Source organism: Symsagittifera roscoffensis, unplaced genomic scaffold, assembly GCF_963678635.1.
Source record: "Symsagittifera roscoffensis unplaced genomic scaffold, txSymRosc1.1 SCAFFOLD_197, whole genome shotgun sequence".
In the NCBI taxonomy this organism is placed as follows: Eukaryota; Metazoa; Xenacoelomorpha; order Acoela; family Convolutidae; genus Symsagittifera; species Symsagittifera roscoffensis.
In genome coordinates this window covers 42,768-65,135 of record NW_026971392.1, presented here as the reverse complement: position 1 = coordinate 65,135, position 22,368 = coordinate 42,768, and the positions used below count along the sequence as shown (strand labels likewise).

The 22,368-nt window shown below is 37.4% G+C and overlaps 18 non-coding genes across 18 annotated transcripts; all 18 read left to right on the top strand.

Annotated features, from left to right (window-relative positions):
- The first annotated feature begins 450 nt into the window (after nucleotides 1-450).
- Nucleotides 451-569, top strand: LOC134856425 (5S ribosomal RNA). Its single transcript, XR_010164803.1, has one exon. It is a non-coding gene; the product is annotated as a 5S ribosomal RNA (ribosomal RNA).
- Nucleotides 570-1,728: 1,159 nt separating this feature from the next.
- LOC134856423 (5S ribosomal RNA) lies at nucleotides 1,729-1,847 on the top strand. Its single transcript, XR_010164801.1, has one exon. It is a non-coding gene; the product is annotated as a 5S ribosomal RNA (ribosomal RNA).
- A 1,159-nt stretch (nucleotides 1,848-3,006) lies between these two features.
- LOC134856422 (5S ribosomal RNA) lies at nucleotides 3,007-3,125 on the top strand. The gene has a single exon (XR_010164800.1). It is a non-coding gene; the product is annotated as a 5S ribosomal RNA (ribosomal RNA).
- Nucleotides 3,126-4,283: 1,158 nt separating this feature from the next.
- LOC134856421 (5S ribosomal RNA) lies at nucleotides 4,284-4,402 on the top strand. The gene has a single exon (XR_010164799.1). It is a non-coding gene; the product is annotated as a 5S ribosomal RNA (ribosomal RNA).
- Nucleotides 4,403-5,561: 1,159 nt separating this feature from the next.
- Nucleotides 5,562-5,680, top strand: LOC134856420 (5S ribosomal RNA). Its single transcript, XR_010164798.1, has one exon. It is a non-coding gene; the product is annotated as a 5S ribosomal RNA (ribosomal RNA).
- A 1,159-nt stretch (nucleotides 5,681-6,839) lies between these two features.
- On the top strand, nucleotides 6,840-6,958 carry LOC134856419 (5S ribosomal RNA). Its single transcript, XR_010164797.1, has one exon. It is a non-coding gene; the product is annotated as a 5S ribosomal RNA (ribosomal RNA).
- Nucleotides 6,959-8,117: 1,159 nt separating this feature from the next.
- On the top strand, nucleotides 8,118-8,236 carry LOC134856418 (5S ribosomal RNA). Its single transcript, XR_010164796.1, has one exon. It is a non-coding gene; the product is annotated as a 5S ribosomal RNA (ribosomal RNA).
- A 1,159-nt stretch (nucleotides 8,237-9,395) lies between these two features.
- On the top strand, nucleotides 9,396-9,514 carry LOC134856417 (5S ribosomal RNA). Its single transcript, XR_010164795.1, has one exon. It is a non-coding gene; the product is annotated as a 5S ribosomal RNA (ribosomal RNA).
- A 1,159-nt stretch (nucleotides 9,515-10,673) lies between these two features.
- LOC134856416 (5S ribosomal RNA) lies at nucleotides 10,674-10,792 on the top strand. Its single transcript, XR_010164794.1, has one exon. It is a non-coding gene; the product is annotated as a 5S ribosomal RNA (ribosomal RNA).
- A 1,159-nt stretch (nucleotides 10,793-11,951) lies between these two features.
- LOC134856414 (5S ribosomal RNA) lies at nucleotides 11,952-12,070 on the top strand. Its single transcript, XR_010164793.1, has one exon. It is a non-coding gene; the product is annotated as a 5S ribosomal RNA (ribosomal RNA).
- Nucleotides 12,071-13,229: 1,159 nt separating this feature from the next.
- On the top strand, nucleotides 13,230-13,348 carry LOC134856413 (5S ribosomal RNA). Its single transcript, XR_010164792.1, has one exon. It is a non-coding gene; the product is annotated as a 5S ribosomal RNA (ribosomal RNA).
- Nucleotides 13,349-14,507: 1,159 nt separating this feature from the next.
- LOC134856411 (5S ribosomal RNA) lies at nucleotides 14,508-14,626 on the top strand. The gene has a single exon (XR_010164790.1). It is a non-coding gene; the product is annotated as a 5S ribosomal RNA (ribosomal RNA).
- Nucleotides 14,627-15,785: 1,159 nt separating this feature from the next.
- LOC134856410 (5S ribosomal RNA) lies at nucleotides 15,786-15,904 on the top strand. The gene has a single exon (XR_010164789.1). It is a non-coding gene; the product is annotated as a 5S ribosomal RNA (ribosomal RNA).
- Nucleotides 15,905-17,063: 1,159 nt separating this feature from the next.
- Nucleotides 17,064-17,182, top strand: LOC134856409 (5S ribosomal RNA). Its single transcript, XR_010164788.1, has one exon. It is a non-coding gene; the product is annotated as a 5S ribosomal RNA (ribosomal RNA).
- Nucleotides 17,183-18,341: 1,159 nt separating this feature from the next.
- LOC134856408 (5S ribosomal RNA) lies at nucleotides 18,342-18,460 on the top strand. The gene has a single exon (XR_010164787.1). It is a non-coding gene; the product is annotated as a 5S ribosomal RNA (ribosomal RNA).
- A 1,159-nt stretch (nucleotides 18,461-19,619) lies between these two features.
- On the top strand, nucleotides 19,620-19,738 carry LOC134856407 (5S ribosomal RNA). Its single transcript, XR_010164786.1, has one exon. It is a non-coding gene; the product is annotated as a 5S ribosomal RNA (ribosomal RNA).
- Nucleotides 19,739-20,897: 1,159 nt separating this feature from the next.
- On the top strand, nucleotides 20,898-21,016 carry LOC134856406 (5S ribosomal RNA). Its single transcript, XR_010164785.1, has one exon. It is a non-coding gene; the product is annotated as a 5S ribosomal RNA (ribosomal RNA).
- A 1,159-nt stretch (nucleotides 21,017-22,175) lies between these two features.
- Nucleotides 22,176-22,294, top strand: LOC134856405 (5S ribosomal RNA). The gene has a single exon (XR_010164784.1). It is a non-coding gene; the product is annotated as a 5S ribosomal RNA (ribosomal RNA).
- Nucleotides 22,295-22,368: the final 74 nt, after the last annotated feature.

Below are 22,368 nucleotides of genomic sequence, written 5' to 3'. Positions count from 1 at the left end.
CATTTTTTAAGAGAATTGGGCTGCCCTCCGCTGTCGCAGAGTGCATTCAAAGAAAACTTATCAAATAGATTTGAATACTTACCTATTTAATAAGTTTATCACAACAATTAGGCTAAAAGCAACTGACAGTATCCTGGCTGGTATCCATTCATATGCCACTTACAGTGAATGTGCGGCTATCATGCCATAAATGGTCATTCAAGGCACCTTGTACACGCTCCATAGGTTTTGACCAGCCGATTTGGCCATTTAACACATTGGGCCAAAAAAATTCCAAACAATGTCAATTTTCAAAATTTTGTTTGAAATGCATAAATTATAACGTGAGCGTGCAAAATTTTACATGGTATAAGAGCATATTTTTACTCTCGCGCGAGGGCGAGTGTTTTAAAACTAATGTACATAGACATATGCTAGTAAGGATATAAGTGAAAGCGGAGTAACTCAAATGCCTACGACCATACCATGTTGAATGCACCGGTTCTCGTCCGATCACCGAAGTTAAGCAACATTGGGCCTGGTTAGTACTTGGATGGGAGACCGCCTGGGAACACCAGGTGTTGTAGGCTTTTATTTAAAGCAAAAGTATCTCTTTTACTTTTATACGCTAAGAGTTATTGCTGTTTAAAGTTCGGTGATGTCAAAAAGTTAAGCCTAATCGAGCGTGGTGCAAAAATTTTCAATGGGTCAAATTTTGGTCAAAACAACAGAAAACCGAAAAATTTCTTTTGCAGTATCAATTTTGTGTACAATCAGCTGCTGATAGGCCAAAAATATTGGAGATAACTTTTGGGGTCTTTGAGTTATAGCCTTTTGAATTTCGGTGATGTCAAAAAGTTAAGCCCAATCGAGCCTGGTGAATTGCGCGAACGGCCATAACTTGCCCAAAAATTTTAAAATTTTCAAATTTTATTATTTGGATCATAAGATCATGGTCAAATCTTGGGGGACTGAGAAAATGAACCAATTTCGTCGGTCCAACACAAAGTTATAAGCTTTTGAAATCTCGGTGATGCCAAAAAGTTAAGCCTAATCGAGCGTGGTGCAAAAAATGAAATTTTCAAAATTTTTGGTTTTTTTCGTTGAAACATCATTTTTTTCATCTTGTTTCATAAATTACAGCTCAGGACGATTCCAACGAGCCCAAAACGACGTTTGTAGCTTAAGTGTACGTGGAGTAATCATCAGTTGAAAATTTGGGGGGACCCGAATTTCGGCCATTTTGGACGAAAATTGGCCTAAAAGCTAACTTTTAAGTTAGTGCAATTTTTTTTCTTGCATTTTTTAAGAGAATTGGGCTGCCCTCCGCTGTCGCAGAGTCCATTCAAAGAAAACTTATCAAATAGATTTGAATACTTACCTATTTAATAAGTTTATCACAACAATTAGGCTAAAAGCAACTGACAGTATCCTGGCTGGTATCCATTCATATGCCACTTACAGTGAATGTGCGGCTTTCATGCCATAAATGGTCATTCAAGGCACCTTGTACACGCTCCATAGGTTTTGACCAGCCGATTTGGCCATTTAACACATTGGGCCAAAAAAATTCCAAACAATGTCAATTTTCAAAATTTTGTTTGAAATGCATAAATTATAACGTGAGCGTGCAAAATTTTACATGGTATAAGAGCATATTTTTACTCTCGCGCGAGGGCGAGTGTTTTAAAACTAATGTACATAGACATATGCTAGTAAGGATATAAGTGAAAGCGGAGTAACTCAAATGCCTACGACCATACCATGTTGAATGCACCGGTTCTCGTCCGATCACCGAAGTTAAGCAACATTGGGCCTGGTTAGTACTTGGATGGGAGACCGCCTGGGAACACCAGGTGTTGTAGGCTTTTATTTAAAGCAAAAGTATCTCTTTTACTTTTATACGCTAAGAGTTATTGCTGTTTAAAGTTCGGTGATGTCAAAAAGTTAAGCCTAATCGAGCGTGGTGCAAAAATTTTCAATGGGTCAAATTTTGGTCAAAACAACAGAAAACCGAAAAATTTCTTTTGCAGTATCAATTTTGTGTACAATCAGCTGCTGATAGGCCAAAAATATTGGAGATAACTTTTGGGGTCTTTGAGTTATAGCCTTTTGAATTTCGGTGATGTCAAAAAGTTAAGCCCAATCGAGCCTGGTGAATTGCGCGAACGGCCATAACTTGCCCAAAAATTTTAAAATTTTCAAATTTTATTATTTGGATCATAAGATCATGGTCAAATCTTGGGGGACTGAGAAAATGAACCAATTTCGTCGGTCCAACACAAAGTTATAAGCTTTTGAAATCTCGGTGATGCCAAAAAGTTAAGCCTAATCGAGCGTGGTGCAAAAAATGAAATTTTCAAAATTTTTGGTTTTTTTCGTTGAAACATCATTTTTTTCATCTTGTTTCATAAATTACAGCTCAGGACGATTCCAACGAGCCCAAAACGACGTTTGTAGCTTAAGTGTACGTGGAGTAATCATCAGTTGAAAATTTGGGGGGACCCGAATTTCGGCCATTTTGGACGAAAATTGGCCTAAAAGCTAACTTTTAAGTTAGTGCAATTTTTTTTCTTGCATTTTTTAAGAAAATTGGGCTGCCCTCCGCTGTCGCAGAGTGCATTCAAAGAAAACTTATCAAATAGATTTGAATACTTACCTATTTAATAAGTTTATCACAACAATTAGGCTAAAAGCAACTGACAGTATCCTGGCTGGTATCCATTCATATGCCACTTACAGTGAATGTGCGGCTATCATGCCATAAATGGTCATTCAAGGCACTTTGTACACGCTCCATAGGTTTTGACCAGCCGATTTGGCCATTTAACACATTGGGTCAAAAAAATTCCAAACAATGTCAATTTTCAAAATTTTGTTTGAAATGCATAAATTATAACGTGAGCGTGCAAAATTTTACATGGTATAAGAGCATATTTTTACTCTCGCGCGAGGGCGAGTGTTTTAAAACTAATGTACATAGACATATGCTAGTAAGGATATAAGTGAAAGCGGAGTAACTCAAATGCCTACGACCATACCATGTTGAATGCACCGGTTCTCGTCCGATCACCGAAGTTAAGCAACATTGGGCCTGGTTAGTACTTGGATGGGAGACCGCCTGGGAACACCAGGTGTTGTAGGCTTTTATTTAAAGCAAAAGTATCTCTTTTACTTTTATACGCTAAGAGTTATTGCTGTTTAAAGTTCGGTGATGTCAAAAAGTTAAGCCTAATCGAGCGTGGTGCAAAAATTTTCAATGGGTCAAATTTTGGTCAAAACAACAGAAAACCGAAAAATTTCTTTTGCAGTATCAATTTTGTGTACAATCAGCTGCTGATAGGCCAAAAATATTGGAGATAACTTTTGGGGTCTTTGAGTTATAGCCTTTTGAATTTCGGTGATGTCAAAAAGTTAAGCCCAATCGAGCCTGGTGAATTGCGCGAACGGCCATAACTTGCCCAAAAATTTTAAAATTTTCAAATTTTATTATTTGGATCATAAGATCATGGTCAAATCTTGGGGGACTGAGAAAATGAACCAATTTCGTCGGTCCAACACAAAGTTATAAGCTTTTGAAATCTCGGTGATGCCAAAAAGTTAAGCCTAATCGAGCGTGGTGCAAAAAATGAAATTTTCAAAATTTTTGGTTTTTTCGTTGAAACATCATTTTTTTCATCTTGTTTCATAAATTATAGCTCAGGACGATTCCAACGAGCCCAAAACGACGTTTGTAGCTTAAGTGTACGTGGAGTAATCATCAGTTGAAAATTTGGGGGGACCCGAATTTCGGCCATTTTGGACGAAAATTGGCCTAAAAGCTAACTTTTCAGTTAGTGCAATTTTTTTTCTTGCATTTTTTAAGAGAATTGGGCTGCCCTCCGCTGTCGCAGAGTGCATTCAAAGAAAACTTATCAAATAGATTTGAATACTTACCTATTTAATAAGTTTATCACAACAATTAGGCTAAAAGCAACTGACAGTATCCTGGCTGGTATCCATTCATATGCCACTTACAGTGAATGTGCGGCTATCATGCCATAAATGGTCATTCAAGGCACCTTGTACACGCTCCATAGGTTTTGACCAGCCGATTTGGCCATTTAACACATTGGGCCAAAAAAATTCCAAACAATGTCAATTTTCAAAATTTTGTTTGAAATGCATAAATTATAACGTGAGCGTGCAAAATTTTACATGGTATAAGAGCATATTTTTACTCTCGCGCGAGGGCGAGTGTTTTAAAACTAATGTACATAGACATATGCTAGTAAGGATATAAGTGAAAGCGGAGTAACTCAAATGCCTACGACCATACCATGTTGAATGCACCGGTTCTCGTCCGATCACCGAAGTTAAGCAACATTGGGCCTGGTTAGTACTTGGATGGGAGACCGCCTGGGAACACCAGGTGTTGTAGGCTTTTATTTAAAGCAAAAGTATCTCTTTTACTTTTATACGCTAAGAGTTATTGCTGTTTAAAGTTCGGTGATGTCAAAAAGTTAAGCCTAATCGAGCGTGGTGCAAAAATTTTCAATGGGTCAAATTTTGGTCAAAACAACAGAAAACCGAAAAATTTCTTTTGCAGTATCAATTTTGTGTACAATCAGCTGCTGATAGGCCAAAAATATTGGAGATAACTTTTGGGGTCTTTGAGTTATAGCCTTTTGAATTTCGGTGATGTCAAAAAGTTAAGCCCAATCGAGCCTGGTGAATTGCGCGAACGGCCATAACTTGCCCAAAAATTTTAAAATTTTCAAATTTTATTATTTGGATCATAAGATCATGGTCAAATCTTGGGGGACTGAGAAAATGAACCAATTTCGTCGGTCCAACACAAAGTTATAAGCTTTTGAAATCTCGGTGATGCCAAAAAGTTAAGCCTAATCGAGCGTGGTGCAAAAAATGAAATTTTCAAAATTTTTGGTTTTTTTCGTTGAAACATCATTTTTTTCATCTTGTTTCATAAATTATAGCTCAGGACGATTCCAACGAGCCCAAAACGACGTTTGTAGCTTAAGTGTACGTGGAGTAATCATCAGTTGAAAATTTGGGGGGACCCGAATTTCGGCCATTTTGGACGAAAATTGGCCTAAAAGCTAACTTTTAAGTTAGTGCAATTTTTTTTCTTGCATTTTTTAAGAGAATTGGGCTGCCCTCCGCTGTCGCAGAGTGCATTCAAAGAAAACTTATCAAATAGATTTGAATACTTACCTATTTAATAAGTTTATCACAACAATTAGGCTAAAAGCAACTGACAGTATCCTGGCTGGTATCCATTCATATGCCACTTACAGTGAATGTGCGGCTATCATGCCATAAATGGTCATTCAAGGCACCTTGTACACGCTCCATAGGTTTTGACCAGCCGATTTGGCCATTTAACACATTGGGCCAAAAAAATTCCAAACAATGTCAATTTTCAAAATTTTGTTTGAAATGCATAAATTATAACGTGAGCGTGCAAAATTTTACATGGTATAAGAGCATATTTTTACTCTCGCGCGAGGGCGAGTGTTTTAAAACTAATGTACATAGACATATGCTAGTAAGGATATAAGTGAAAGCGGAGTAACTCAAATGCCTACGACCATACCATGTTGAATGCACCGGTTCTCGTCCGATCACCGAAGTTAAGCAACATTGGGCCTGGTTAGTACTTGGATGGGAGACCGCCTGGGAACACCAGGTGTTGTAGGCTTTTATTTAAAGCAAAAGTATCTCTTTTACTTTTATACGCTAAGAGTTATTGCTGTTTAAAGTTCGGTGATGTCAAAAAGTTAAGCCTAATCGAGCGTGGTGCAAAAATTTTCAATGGGTCAAATTTTGGTCAAAACAACAGAAAACCGAAAAATTTCTTTTGCAGTATCAATTTTGTGTACAATCAGCTGCTGATAGGCCAAAAATATTGGAGATAACTTTTGGGGTCTTTGAGTTATAGCCTTTTGAATTTCGGTGATGTCAAAAAGTTAAGCCCAATCGAGCCTGGTGAATTGCGCGAACGGCCATAACTTGCCCAAAAATTTTAAAATTTTCAAATTTTATTATTTGGATCATAAGATCATGGTCAAATCTTGGGGGACTGAGAAAATGAACCAATTTCGTCGGTCCAACACAAAGTTATAAGCTTTTGAAATCTCGGTGATGCCAAAAAGTTAAGCCTAATCGAGCGTGGTGCAAAAAATGAAATTTTCAAAATTTTTGGTTTTTTTCGTTGAAACATCATTTTTTTCATCTTGTTTCATAAATTATAGCTCAGGACGATTCCAACGAGCCCAAAACGACGTTTGTAGCTTAAGTGTACGTGGAGTAATCATCAGTTGAAAATTTGGGGGGACCCGAATTTCGGCCATTTTGGACGAAAATTGGCCTAAAAGCTAACTTTTAAGTTAGTGCAATTTTTTTTCTTGCATTTTTTAAGAGAATTGGGCTGCCCTCCGCTGTCGCAGAGTGCATTCAAAGAAAACTTATCAAATAGATTTGAATACTTACCTATTTAATAAGTTTATCACAACAATTAGGCTAAAAGCAACTGACAGTATCCTGGCTGGTATCCATTCATATGCCACTTACAGTGAATGTGCGGCTATCATGCCATAAATGGTCATTCAAGGCACCTTGTACACGCTCCATAGGTTTTGACCAGCCGATTTGGCCATTTAACACATTGGGCCAAAAAAATTCCAAACAATGTCAATTTTCAAAATTTTGTTTGAAATGCATAAATTATAACGTGAGCGTGCAAAATTTTACATGGTATAAGAGCATATTTTTACTCTCGCGCGAGGGCGAGTGTTTTAAAACTAATGTACATAGACATATGCTAGTAAGGATATAAGTGAAAGCGGAGTAACTCAAATGCCTACGACCATACCATGTTGAATGCACCGGTTCTCGTCCGATCACCGAAGTTAAGCAACATTGGGCCTGGTTAGTACTTGGATGGGAGACCGCCTGGGAACACCAGGTGTTGTAGGCTTTTATTTAAAGCAAAAGTATCTCTTTTACTTTTATACGCTAAGAGTTATTGCTGTTTAAAGTTCGGTGATGTCAAAAAGTTAAGCCTAATCGAGCGTGGTGCAAAAATTTTCAATGGGTCAAATTTTGGTCAAAACAACAGAAAACCGAAAAATTTCTTTTGCAGTATCAATTTTGTGTACAATCAGCTGCTGATAGGCCAAAAATATTGGAGATAACTTTTGGGGTCTTTGAGTTATAGCCTTTTGAATTTCGGTGATGTCAAAAAGTTAAGCCCAATCGAGCCTGGTGAATTGCGCGAACGGCCATAACTTGCCCAAAAATTTTAAAATTTTCAAATTTTATTATTTGGATCATAAGATCATGGTCAAATCTTGGGGGACTGAGAAAATGAACCAATTTTGTCGGTCCAACACAAAGTTATAAGCTTTTGAAATCTCGGTGATGCCAAAAAGTTAAGCCTAATCGAGCGTGGTGCAAAAAATGAAATTTTCAAAATTTTTGGTTTTTTTCGTTGAAACATCATTTTTTTCATCTTGTTTCATAAATTACAGCTCAGGACGATTCCAACGAGCCCAAAACGACGTTTGTAGCTTAAGTGTACGTGGAGTAATCATCAGTTGAAAATTTGGGGGGACCCGAATTTCGGCCATTTTGGACGAAAATTGGCCTAAAAGCTAACTTTTAAGTTAGTGCAATTTTTTTTCTTGCATTTTTTAAGAAAATTGGGCTGCCCTCCGCTGTCGCAGAGTGCATTCAAAGAAAACTTATCAAATAGATTTGAATACTTACCTATTTAATAAGTTTATCACAACAATTAGGCTAAAAGCAACTGACAGTATCCTGGCTGGTATCCATTCATATGCCACTTACAGTGAATGTGCGGCTATCATGCCATAAATGGTCATTCAAGGCACCTTGTACACGCTCCATAGGTTTTGACCAGCCGATTTGGCCATTTAACACATTGGGCCAAAAAAATTCCAAACAATGTCAATTTTCAAAATTTTGTTTGAAATGCATAAATTATAACGTGAGCGTGCAAAATTTTACATGGTATAAGAGCATATTTTTACTCTCGCGCGAGGGCGAGTGTTTTAAAACTAATGTACATAGACATATGCTAGTAAGGATATAAGTGAAAGCGGAGTAACTCAAATGCCTACGACCATACCATGTTGAATGCACCGGTTCTCGTCCGATCACCGAAGTTAAGCAACATTGGGCCTGGTTAGTACTTGGATGGGAGACCGCCTGGGAACACCAGGTGTTGTAGGCTTTTATTTAAAGCAAAAGTATCTCTTTTACTTTTATACGCTAAGAGTTATTGCTGTTTAAAGTTCGGTGATGTCAAAAAGTTAAGCCTAATCGAGCGTGGTGCAAAAATTTTCAATGGGTCAAATTTTGGTCAAAACAACAGAAAACCGAAAAATTTCTTTTGCAGTATCAATTTTGTGTACAATCAGCTGCTGATAGGCCAAAAATATTGGAGATAACTTTTGGGGTCTTTGAGTTATAGCCTTTTGAATTTCGGTGATGTCAAAAAGTTAAGCCCAATCGAGCCTGGTGAATTGCGCGAACGGCCATAACTTGCCCAAAAATTTTAAAATTTTCAAATTTTATTATTTGGATCATAAGATCATGGTCAAATCTTGGGGGACTGAGAAAATGAACCAATTTTGTCGGTCCAACACAAAGTTATAAGCTTTTGAAATCTCGGTGATGCCAAAAAGTTAAGCCTAATCGAGCGTGGTGCAAAAAATGAAATTTTCAAAATTTTTGGTTTTTTTCGTTGAAACATCATTTTTTTCATCTTGTTTCATAAATTATAGCTCAGGACGATTCCAACGAGCCCAAAACGACGTTTGTAGCTTAAGTGTACGTGGAGTAATCATCAGTTGAAAATTTGGGGGGACCCGAATTTCGGCCATTTTGGACGAAAATTGGCCTAAAAGCTAACTTTTAAGTTAGTGCAATTTTTTTTCTTGCATTTTTTAAGAGAATTGGGCTGCCCTCCGCTGTCGCAGAGTGCATTCAAAGAAAACTTATCAAATAGATTTGAATACTTACCTATTTAATAAGTTTATCACAACAATTAGGCTAAAAGCAACTGACAGTATCCTGGCTGGTATCCATTCATATGCCACTTACAGTGAATGTGCGGCTATCATGCCATAAATGGTCATTCAAGGCACCTTGTACACGCTCCATAGGTTTTGACCAGCCGATTTGGCCATTTAACACATTGGGCCAAAAAAATTCCAAACAATGTCAATTTTCAAAATTTTGTTTGAAATGCATAAATTATAACGTGAGCGTGCAAAATTTTACATGGTATAAGAGCATATTTTTACTCTCGCGCGAGGGCGAGTGTTTTAAAACTAATGTACATAGACATATGCTAGTAAGGATATAAGTGAAAGCGGAGTAACTCAAATGCCTACGACCATACCATGTTGAATGCACCGGTTCTCGTCCGATCACCGAAGTTAAGCAACATTGGGCCTGGTTAGTACTTGGATGGGAGACCGCCTGGGAACACCAGGTGTTGTAGGCTTTTATTTAAAGCAAAAGTATCTCTTTTACTTTTATACGCTAAGAGTTATTGCTGTTTAAAGTTCGGTGATGTCAAAAAGTTAAGCCTAATCGAGCGTGGTGCAAAAATTTTCAATGGGTCAAATTTTGGTCAAAACAACAGAAAACCGAAAAATTTCTTTTGCAGTATCAATTTTGTGTACAATCAGCTGCTGATAGGCCAAAAATATTGGAGATAACTTTTGGGGTCTTTGAGTTATAGCCTTTTGAATTTCGGTGATGTCAAAAAGTTAAGCCCAATCGAGCCTGGTGAATTGCGCGAACGGCCATAACTTGCCCAAAAATTTTAAAATTTTCAAATTTTATTATTTGGATCATAAGATCATGGTCAAATCTTGGGGGACTGAGAAAATGAACCAATTTTGTCGGTCCAACACAAAGTTATAAGCTTTTGAAATCTCGGTGATGCCAAAAAGTTAAGCCTAATCGAGCGTGGTGCAAAAAATGAAATTTTCAAAATTTTTGGTTTTTTTCGTTGAAACATCATTTTTTTCATCTTGTTTCATAAATTACAGCTCAGGACGATTCCAACGAGCCCAAAACGACGTTTGTAGCTTAAGTGTACGTGGAGTAATCATCAGTTGAAAATTTGGGGGGACCCGAATTTCGGCCATTTTGGACGAAAATTGGCCTAAAAGCTAACTTTTAAGTTAGTGCAATTTTTTTTCTTGCATTTTTTAAGAAAATTGGGCTGCCCTCCGCTGTCGCAGAGTGCATTCAAAGAAAACTTATCAAATAGATTTGAATACTTACCTATTTAATAAGTTTATCACAACAATTAGGCTAAAAGCAACTGACAGTATCCTGGCTGGTATCCATTCATATGCCACTTACAGTGAATGTGCGGCTATCATGCCATAAATGGTCATTCAAGGCACCTTGTACACGCTCCATAGGTTTTGACCAGCCGATTTGGCCATTTAACACATTGGGCCAAAAAAATTCCAAACAATGTCAATTTTCAAAATTTTGTTTGAAATGCATAAATTATAACGTGAGCGTGCAAAATTTTACATGGTATAAGAGCATATTTTTACTCTCGCGCGAGGGCGAGTGTTTTAAAACTAATGTACATAGACATATGCTAGTAAGGATATAAGTGAAAGCGGAGTAACTCAAATGCCTACGACCATACCATGTTGAATGCACCGGTTCTCGTCCGATCACCGAAGTTAAGCAACATTGGGCCTGGTTAGTACTTGGATGGGAGACCGCCTGGGAACACCAGGTGTTGTAGGCTTTTATTTAAAGCAAAAGTATCTCTTTTACTTTTATACGCTAAGAGTTATTGCTGTTTAAAGTTCGGTGATGTCAAAAAGTTAAGCCTAATCGAGCGTGGTGCAAAAATTTTCAATGGGTCAAATTTTGGTCAAAACAACAGAAAACCGAAAAATTTCTTTTGCAGTATCAATTTTGTGTACAATCAGCTGCTGATAGGCCAAAAATATTGGAGATAACTTTTGGGGTCTTTGAGTTATAGCCTTTTGAATTTCGGTGATGTCAAAAAGTTAAGCCCAATCGAGCCTGGTGAATTGCGCGAACGGCCATAACTTGCCCAAAAATTTTAAAATTTTCAAATTTTATTATTTGGATCATAAGATCATGGTCAAATCTTGGGGGACTGAGAAAATGAACCAATTTCGTCGGTCCAACACAAAGTTATAAGCTTTTGAAATCTCGGTGATGCCAAAAAGTTAAGCCTAATCGAGCGTGGTGCAAAAAATGAAATTTTCAAAATTTTTGGTTTTTTTCGTTGAAACATCATTTTTTTCATCTTGTTTCATAAATTATAGCTCAGGACGATTCCAACGAGCCCAAAACGACGTTTGTAGCTTAAGTGTACGTGGAGTAATCATCAGTTGAAAATTTGGGGGGACCCGAATTTCGGCCATTTTGGACGAAAATTGGCCTAAAAGCTAACTTTTAAGTTAGTGCAATTTTTTTTCTTGCATTTTTTAAGAGAATTGGGCTGCCCTCCGCTGTCGCAGAGTGCATTCAAAGAAAACTTATCAAATAGATTTGAATACTTACCTATTTAATAAGTTTATCACAACAATTAGGCTAAAAGCAACTGACAGTATCCTGGCTGGTATCCATTCATATGCCACTTACAGTGAATGTGCGGCTATCATGCCATAAATGGTCATTCAAGGCACCTTGTACACGCTCCATAGGTTTTGACCAGCCGATTTGGCCATTTAACACATTGGGCCAAAAAAATTCCAAACAATGTCAATTTTCAAAATTTTGTTTGAAATGCATAAATTATAACGTGAGCGTGCAAAATTTTACATGGTATAAGAGCATATTTTTACTCTCGCGCGAGGGCGAGTGTTTTAAAACTAATGTACATAGACATATGCTAGTAAGGATATAAGTGAAAGCGGAGTAACTCAAATGCCTACGACCATACCATGTTGAATGCACCGGTTCTCGTCCGATCACCGAAGTTAAGCAACATTGGGCCTGGTTAGTACTTGGATGGGAGACCGCCTGGGAACACCAGGTGTTGTAGGCTTTTATTTAAAGCAAAAGTATCTCTTTTACTTTTATACGCTAAGAGTTATTGCTGTTTAAAGTTCGGTGATGTCAAAAAGTTAAGCCTAATCGAGCGTGGTGCAAAAATTTTCAATGGGTCAAATTTTGGTCAAAACAACAGAAAACCGAAAAATTTCTTTTGCAGTATCAATTTTGTGTACAATCAGCTGCTGATAGGCCAAAAATATTGGAGATAACTTTTGGGGTCTTTGAGTTATAGCCTTTTGAATTTCGGTGATGTCAAAAAGTTAAGCCCAATCGAGCCTGGTGAATTGCGCGAACGGCCATAACTTGCCCAAAAATTTTAAAATTTTCAAATTTTATTATTTGGATCATAAGATCATGGTCAAATCTTGGGGGACTGAGAAAATGAACCAATTTCGTCGGTCCAACACAAAGTTATAAGCTTTTGAAATCTCGGTGATGCCAAAAAGTTAAGCCTAATCGAGCGTGGTGCAAAAAATGAAATTTTCAAAATTTTTGGTTTTTTTCGTTGAAACATCATTTTTTTCATCTTGTTTCATAAATTACAGCTCAGGACGATTCCAACGAGCCCAAAACGACGTTTGTAGCTTAAGTGTACGTGGAGTAATCATCAGTTGAAAATTTGGGGGGACCCGAATTTCGGCCATTTTGGACGAAAATTGGCCTAAAAGCTAACTTTTAAGTTAGTGCAATTTTTTTTCTTGCATTTTTTAAGAAAATTGGGCTGCCCTCCGCTGTCGCAGAGTGCATTCAAAGAAAACTTATCAAATAGATTTGAATACTTACCTATTTAATAAGTTTATCACAACAATTAGGCTAAAAGCAACTGACAGTATCCTGGCTGGTATCCATTCATATGCCACTTACAGTGAATGTGCGGCTATCATGCCATAAATGGTCATTCAAGGCACCTTGTACACGCTCCATAGGTTTTGACCAGCCGATTTGGCCATTTAACACATTGGGCCAAAAAAATTCCAAACAATGTCAATTTTCAAAATTTTGTTTGAAATGCATAAATTATAACGTGAGCGTGCAAAATTTTACATGGTATAAGAGCATATTTTTACTCTCGCGCGAGGGCGAGTGTTTTAAAACTAATGTACATAGACATATGCTAGTAAGGATATAAGTGAAAGCGGAGTAACTCAAATGCCTACGACCATACCATGTTGAATGCACCGGTTCTCGTCCGATCACCGAAGTTAAGCAACATTGGGCCTGGTTAGTACTTGGATGGGAGACCGCCTGGGAACACCAGGTGTTGTAGGCTTTTATTTAAAGCAAAAGTATCTCTTTTACTTTTATACGCTAAGAGTTATTGCTGTTTAAAGTTCGGTGATGTCAAAAAGTTAAGCCTAATCGAGCGTGGTGCAAAAATTTTCAATGGGTCAAATTTTGGTCAAAACAACAGAAAACCGAAAAATTTCTTTTGCAGTATCAATTTTGTGTACAATCAGCTGCTGATAGGCCAAAAATATTGGAGATAACTTTTGGGGTCTTTGAGTTATAGCCTTTTGAATTTCGGTGATGTCAAAAAGTTAAGCCCAATCGAGCCTGGTGAATTGCGCGAACGGCCATAACTTGCCCAAAAATTTTAAAATTTTCAAATTTTATTATTTGGATCATAAGATCATGGTCAAATCTTGGGGGACTGAGAAAATGAACCAATTTCGTCGGTCCAACACAAAGTTATAAGCTTTTGAAATCTCGGTGATGCCAAAAAGTTAAGCCTAATCGAGCGTGGTGCAAAAAATGAAATTTTCAAAATTTTTGGTTTTTTTCGTTGAAACATCATTTTTTTCATCTTGTTTCATAAATTATAGCTCAGGACGATTCCAACGAGCCCAAAACGACGTTTGTAGCTTAAGTGTACGTGGAGTAATCATCAGTTGAAAATTTGGGGGGACCCGAATTTCGGCCATTTTGGACGAAAATTGGCCTAAAAGCTAACTTTTAAGTTAGTGCAATTTTTTTTCTTGCATTTTTTAAGAGAATTGGGCTGCCCTCCGCTGTCGCAGAGTGCATTCAAAGAAAACTTATCAAATAGATTTGAATACTTACCTATTTAATAAGTTTATCACAACAATTAGGCTAAAAGCAACTGACAGTATCCTGGCTGGTATCCATTCATATGCCACTTACAGTGAATGTGCGGCTATCATGCCATAAATGGTCATTCAAGGCACCTTGTACACGCTCCATAGGTTTTGACCAGCCGATTTGGCCATTTAACACATTGGGCCAAAAAAATTCCAAACAATGTCAATTTTCAAAATTTTGTTTGAAATGCATAAATTATAACGTGAGCGTGCAAAATTTTACATGGTATAAGAGCATATTTTTACTCTCGCGCGAGGGCGAGTGTTTTAAAACTAATGTACATAGACATATGCTAGTAAGGATATAAGTGAAAGCGGAGTAACTCAAATGCCTACGACCATACCATGTTGAATGCACCGGTTCTCGTCCGATCACCGAAGTTAAGCAACATTGGGCCTGGTTAGTACTTGGATGGGAGACCGCCTGGGAACACCAGGTGTTGTAGGCTTTTATTTAAAGCAAAAGTATCTCTTTTACTTTTATACGCTAAGAGTTATTGCTGTTTAAAGTTCGGTGATGTCAAAAAGTTAAGCCTAATCGAGCGTGGTGCAAAAATTTTCAATGGGTCAAATTTTGGTCAAAACAACAGAAAACCGAAAAATTTCTTTTGCAGTATCAATTTTGTGTACAATCAGCTGCTGATAGGCCAAAAATATTGGAGATAACTTTTGGGGTCTTTGAGTTATAGCCTTTTGAATTTCGGTGATGTCAAAAAGTTAAGCCCAATCGAGCCTGGTGAATTGCGCGAACGGCCATAACTTGCCCAAAAATTTTAAAATTTTCAAATTTTATTATTTGGATCATAAGATCATGGTCAAATCTTGGGGGACTGAGAAAATGAACCAATTTTGTCGGTCCAACACAAAGTTATAAGCTTTTGAAATCTCGGTGATGCCAAAAAGTTAAGCCTAATCGAGCGTGGTGCAAAAAATGAAATTTTCAAAATTTTTGGTTTTTTTCGTTGAAACATCATTTTTTTCATCTTGTTTCATAAATTACAGCTCAGGACGATTCCAACGAGCCCAAAACGACGTTTGTAGCTTAAGTGTACGTGGAGTAATCATCAGTTGAAAATTTGGGGGGACCCGAATTTCGGCCATTTTGGACGAAAATTGGCCTAAAAGCTAACTTTTAATTTAGTGCAATTTTTTTTCTTGCATTTTTTAAGAAAATTGGGCTGCCCTCCGCTGTCGCAGAGTGCATTCAAAGAAAACTTATCAAATAGATTTGAATACTTACCTATTTAATAAGTTTATCACAACAATTAGGCTAAAAGCAACTGACAGTATCCTGGCTGGTATCCATTCATATGCCACTTACAGTGAATGTGCGGCTATCATGCCATAAATGGTCATTCAAGGCACCTTGTACACGCTCCATAGGTTTTGACCAGCCGATTTGGCCATTTAACACATTGGGCCAAAAAAATTCCAAACAATGTCAATTTTCAAAATTTTGTTTGAAATGCATAAATTATAACGTGAGCGTGCAAAATTTTACATGGTATAAGAGCATATTTTTACTCTCGCGCGAGGGCGAGTGTTTTAAAACTAATGTACATAGACATATGCTAGTAAGGATATAAGTGAAAGCGGAGTAACTCAAATGCCTACGACCATACCATGTTGAATGCACCGGTTCTCGTCCGATCACCGAAGTTAAGCAACATTGGGCCTGGTTAGTACTTGGATGGGAGACCGCCTGGGAACACCAGGTGTTGTAGGCTTTTATTTAAAGCAAAAGTATCTCTTTTACTTTTATACGCTAAGAGTTATTGCTGTTTAAAGTTCGGTGATGTCAAAAAGTTAAGCCTAATCGAGCGTGGTGCAAAAATTTTCAATGGGTCAAATTTTGGTCAAAACAACAGAAAACCGAAAAATTTCTTTTGCAGTATCAATTTTGTGTACAATCAGCTGCTGATAGGCCAAAAATATTGGAGATAACTTTTGGGGTCTTTGAGTTATAGCCTTTTGAATTTCGGTGATGTCAAAAAGTTAAGCCCAATCGAGCCTGGTGAATTGCGCGAACGGCCATAACTTGCCCAAAAATTTTAAAATTTTCAAATTTTATTATTTGGATCATAAGATCATGGTCAAATCTTGGGGGACTGAGAAAATGAACCAATTTCGTCGGTCCAACACAAAGTTATAAGCTTTTGAAATCTCGGTGATGCCAAAAAGTTAAGCCTAATCGAGCGTGGTGCAAAAAATGAAATTTTCAAAATTTTTGGTTTTTTTCGTTGAAACATCATTTTTTTCATCTTGTTTCATAAATTATAGCTCAGGACGATTCCAACGAGCCCAAAACGACGTTTGTAGCTTAAGTGTACGTGGAGTAATCATCAGTTGAAAATTTGGGGGGACCCGAATTTCGGCCATTTTGGACGAAAATTGGCCTAAAAGCTAACTTTTAAGTTAGTGCAATTTTTTTTCTTGCATTTTTTAAGAGAATTGGGCTGCCCTCCGCTGTCGCAGAGTGCATTCAAAGAAAACTTATCAAATAGATTTGAATACTTACCTATTTAATAAGTTTATCACAACAATTAGGCTAAAAGCAACTGACAGTATCCTGGCTGGTATCCATTCATATGCCACTTACAGTGAATGTGCGGCTATCATGCCATAAATGGTCATTCAAGGCACCTTGTACACGCTCCATAGGTTTTGACCAGCCGATTTGGCCATTTAACACATTGGGCCAAAAAAATTCCAAACAATGTCAATTTTCAAAATTTTGTTTGAAATGCATAAATTATAACGTGAGCGTGCAAAATTTTACATGGTATAAGAGCATATTTTTACTCTCGCGCGAGGGCGAGTGTTTTAAAACTAATGTACATAGACATATGCTAGTAAGGATATAAGTGAAAGCGGAGTAACTCAAATGCCTACGACCATACCATGTTGAATGCACCGGTTCTCGTCCGATCACCGAAGTTAAGCAACATTGGGCCTGGTTAGTACTTGGATGGGAGACCGCCTGGGAACACCAGGTGTTGTAGGCTTTTATTTAAAGCAAAAGTATCTCTTTTACTTTTATACGCTAAGAGTTATTGCTGTTTAAAGTTCGGTGATGTCAAAAAGTTAAGCCTAATCGAGCGTGGTGCAAAAATTTTCAATGGGTCAAATTTTGGTCAAAACAACAGAAAACCGAAAAATTTCTTTTGCAGTATCAATTTTGTGTACAATCAGCTGCTGATAGGCCAAAAATATTGGAGATAACTTTTGGGGTCTTTGAGTTATAGCCTTTTGAATTTCGGTGATGTCAAAAAGTTAAGCCCAATCGAGCCTGGTGAATTGCGCGAACGGCCATAACTTGCCCAAAAATTTTAAAATTTTCAAATTTTATTATTTGGATCATAAGATCATGGTCAAATCTTGGGGGACTGAGAAAATGAACCAATTTTGTCGGTCCAACACAAAGTTATAAGCTTTTGAAATCTCGGTGATGCCAAAAAGTTAAGCCTAATCGAGCGTGGTGCAAAAAATGAAATTTTCAAAATTTTTGGTTTTTTTCGTTGAAACATCATTTTTTTCATCTTGTTTCATAAATTACAGCTCAGGACGATTCCAACGAGCCCAAAACGACGTTTGTAGCTTAAGTGTACGTGGAGTAATCATCAGTTGAAAATTTGGGGGGACCCGAATTTCGGCCATTTTGGACGAAAATTGGCCTAAAAGCTAACTTTTAAGTTAGTGCAATTTTTTTTCTTGCATTTTTTAAGAAAATTGGGCTGCCCTCCGCTGTCGCAGAGTGCATTCAAAGAAAACTTATCAAATAGATTTGAATACTTACCTATTTAATAAGTTTATCACAACAATTAGGCTAAAAGCAACTGACAGTATCCTGGCTGGTATCCATTCATATGCCACTTACAGTGAATGTGCGGCTATCATGCCATAAATGGTCATTCAAGGCACCTTGTACACGCTCCATAGGTTTTGACCAGCCGATTTGGCCATTTAACACATTGGGCCAAAAAAATTCCAAACAATGTCAATTTTCAAAATTTTGTTTGAAATGCATAAATTATAACGTGAGCGTGCAAAATTTTACATGGTATAAGAGCATATTTTTACTCTCGCGCGAGGGCGAGTGTTTTAAAACTAATGTACATAGACATATGCTAGTAAGGATATAAGTGAAAGCGGAGTAACTCAAATGCCTACGACCATACCATGTTGAATGCACCGGTTCTCGTCCGATCACCGAAGTTAAGCAACATTGGGCCTGGTTAGTACTTGGATGGGAGACCGCCTGGGAACACCAGGTGTTGTAGGCTTTTATTTAAAGCAAAAGTATCTCTTTTACTTTTATACGCTAAGAGTTATTGCTGTTTAAAGTTCGGTGATGTCAAAAAGTTAAGCCTAATCGAGCGTGGTGCAAAAATTTTCAATGGGTCAAATTTTGGTCAAAACAACAGAAAACCGAAAAATTTCTTTTGCAGTATCAATTTTGTGTACAATCAGCTGCTGATAGGCCAAAAATATTGGAGATAACTTTTGGGGTCTTTGAGTTATAGCCTTTTGAATTTCGGTGATGTCAAAAAGTTAAGCCCAATCGAGCCTGGTGAATTGCGCGAACGGCCATAACTTGCCCAAAAATTTTAAAATTTTCAAATTTTATTATTTGGATCATAAGATCATGGTCAAATCTTGGGGGACTGAGAAAATGAACCAATTTCGTCGGTCCAACACAAAGTTATAAGCTTTTGAAATCTCGGTGATGCCAAAAAGTTAAGCCTAATCGAGCGTGGTGCAAAAAATGAAATTTTCAAAATTTTTGGTTTTTTTCGTTGAAACATCATTTTTTTCATCTTGTTTCATAAATTATAGCTCAGGACGATTCCAACGAGCCCAAAACGACGTTTGTAGCTTAAGTGTACGTGGAGTAATCATCAGTTGAAAATTTGGGGGGACCCGAATTTCGGCCATTTTGGACGAAAATTGGCCTAAAAGCTAACTTTTAAGTTAGTGCAATTTTTTTTCTTGCATTTTTTAAGAGAATTGGGCTGCCCTCCGCTGTCGCAGAGTGCATTCAAAGAAAACTTATCAAATAGATTTGAATACTTACCTATTTAATAAGTTTATCACAACAATTAGGCTAAAAGCAACTGACAGTATCCTGGCTGGTATCCATTCATATGCCACTTACAGTGAATGTGCGGCTATCATGCCATAAATGGTCATTCAAGGCACCTTGTACACGCTCCATAGGTTTTGACCAGCCGATTTGGCCATTTAACACATTGGGCCAAAAAAATTCCAAACAATGTCAATTTTCAAAATTTTGTTTGAAATGCATAAATTATAACGTGAGCGTGCAAAATTTTACATGGTATAAGAGCATATTTTTACTCTCGCGCGAGGGCGAGTGTTTTAAAACTAATGTACATAGACATATGCTAGTAAGGATATAAGTGAAAGCGGAGTAACTCAAATGCCTACGACCATACCATGTTGAATGCACCGGTTCTCGTCCGATCACCGAAGTTAAGCAACATTGGGCCTGGTTAGTACTTGGATGGGAGACCGCCTGGGAACACCAGGTGTTGTAGGCTTTTATTTAAAGCAAAAGTATCTCTTTTACTTTTATACGCTAAGAGTTATTGCTGTTTAAAGTTCGGTGATGTCAAAAAGTTAAGCCTAATCGAGCGTGGTGCAAAAATTTTCAATGGGTCAAATTTTGGTCAAAACAACAGAAAACCGAAAAATTTCTTTTGCAGTATCAATTTTGTGTACAATCAGCTGCTGATAGGCCAAAAATATTGGAGATAACTTTTGGGGTCTTTGAGTTATAGCCTTTTGAATTTCGGTGATGTCAAAAAGTTAAGCCCAATCGAGCCTGGTGAATTGCGCGAACGGCCATAACTTGCCCAAAAATTTTAAAATTTTCAAATTTTATTATTTGGATCATAAGATCATGGTCAAATCTTGGGGGACTGAGAAAATGAACCAATTTCGTCGGTCCAACACAAAGTTATAAGCTTTTGAAATCTCGGTGATGCCAAAAAGTTAAGCCTAATCGAGCGTGGTGCAAAAAATGAAATTTTCAAAATTTTTGGTTTTTTTCGTTGAAACATCATTTTTTTCATCTTGTTTCATAAATTACAGCTCAGGACGATTCCAACGAGCCCAAAACGACGTTTGTAGCTTAAGTGTACGTGGAGTAATCATCAGTTGAAAATTTGGGGGGACCCGAATTTCGGCCATTTTGGACGAAAATTGGCCTAAAAGCTAACTTTTAAGTTAGTGCAATTTTTTTTCTTGCATTTTTTAAGAAAATTGGGCTGCCCTCCGCTGTCGCAGAGTGCATTCAAAGAAAACTTATCAAATAGATTTGAATACTTACCTATTTAATAAGTTTATCACAACAATTAGGCTAAAAGCAACTGACAGTATCCTGGCTGGTATCCATTCATATGCCACTTACAGTGAATGTGCGGCTATCATGCCATAAATGGTCATTCAAGGCACCTTGTACACGCTCCATAGGTTTTGACCAGCCGATTTGGCCATTTAACACATTGGGCCAAAAAAATTCCAAACAATGTCAATTTTCAAAATTTTGTTTGAAATGCATAAATTATAACGTGAGCGTGCAAAATTTTACATGGTATAAGAGCATATTTTTACTCTCGCGCGAGGGCGAGTGTTTTAAAACTAATGTACATAGACATATGCTAGTAAGGATATAAGTGAAAGCGGAGTAACTCAAATGCCTACGACCATACCATGTTGAATGCACCGGTTCTCGTCCGATCACCGAAGTTAAGCAACATTGGGCCTGGTTAGTACTTGGATGGGAGACCGCCTGGGAACACCAGGTGTTGTAGGCTTTTATTTAAAGCAAAAGTATCTCTTTTACTTTTATACGCTAAGAGTTATTGCTGTTTAAAGTTCGGTGATGTCAAAAAGTTAAGCCTAATCGAGCGTGGTGCAAAAATTTTCAATGGGTCAAATTTTGGTCAAAACAACAGAAAACCGAAAAATTTCTTTTGCAGTATCAATTTTGTGTACAATCAGCTGCTGATAGGCCAAAAATATTGGAGATAACTTTTGGGGTCTTTGAGTTATAGCCTTTTGAATTTCGGTGATGTCAAAAAGTTAAGCCCAATCGAGCCTGGTGAATTGCGCGAACGGCCATAACTTGCCCAAAAATTTTAAAATTTTCAAATTTTATTATTTGGATCATAAGATCATGGTCAAATCTTGGGGGACTGAGAAAATGAACCAATTTCGTCGGTCCAACACAAAGTTATAAGCTTTTGAAATCTCGGTGATGCCAAAAAGTTAAGCCTAATCGAGCGTGGTGCAAAAAATGAAATTTTCAAAATTTTTGGTTTTTTTCGTTGAAACATCATTTTTTTCATCTTGTTTCATAAATTACAGCTCAGGACGATTCCAACGAGCCCAAAACGACGTTTGTAGCTTAAGTGTACGTGGAGTAATCATCAGTTGAAAATTTGGGGGGACCCGAATTTCGGCCATTTTGGACGAAAATTGGCCTAAAAGCTAACTTTTAAGTTAGTGCAATTTTTTTTCTTGCATTTTTTAAGAGAATTGGGCTGCCCTCCGCTGTCGCAGAGTGCATTCAAAGAAAACTTATCAAATAGATTTGAATACTTACCTATTTAATAAGTTTATCACAACAATTAGGCTAAAAGCAACTGACAGTATCCTGGCTGGTATCCATTCATATGCCACTTACAGTGAATGTGCGGCTTTCATGCCATAAATGGTCATTCAAGGCACCTTGTACACGCTCCATAGGTTTTGACCAGCCGATTTGGCCATTTAACACATTGGGCCAAAAAAATTCCAAACAATGTCAATTTTCAAAATTTTGTTTGAAATGCATAAATTATAACGTGAGCGTGCAAAATTTTACATGGTATAAGAGCATATTTTTACTCTCGCGCGAGGGCGAGTGTTTTAAAACTAATGTACATAGACATATGCTAGTAAGGATATAAGTGAAAGCGGAGTAACTCAAATGCCTACGACCATACCATGTTGAATGCACCGGTTCTCGTCCGATCACCGAAGTTAAGCAACATTGGGCCTGGTTAGTACTTGGATGGGAGACCGCCTGGGAACACCAGGTGTTGTAGGCTTTTATTTAAAGCAAAAGTATCTCTTTTACTTTTATACGCTAAGAGTTATTGCTGTTTAAAGTTCGGTGATGTCA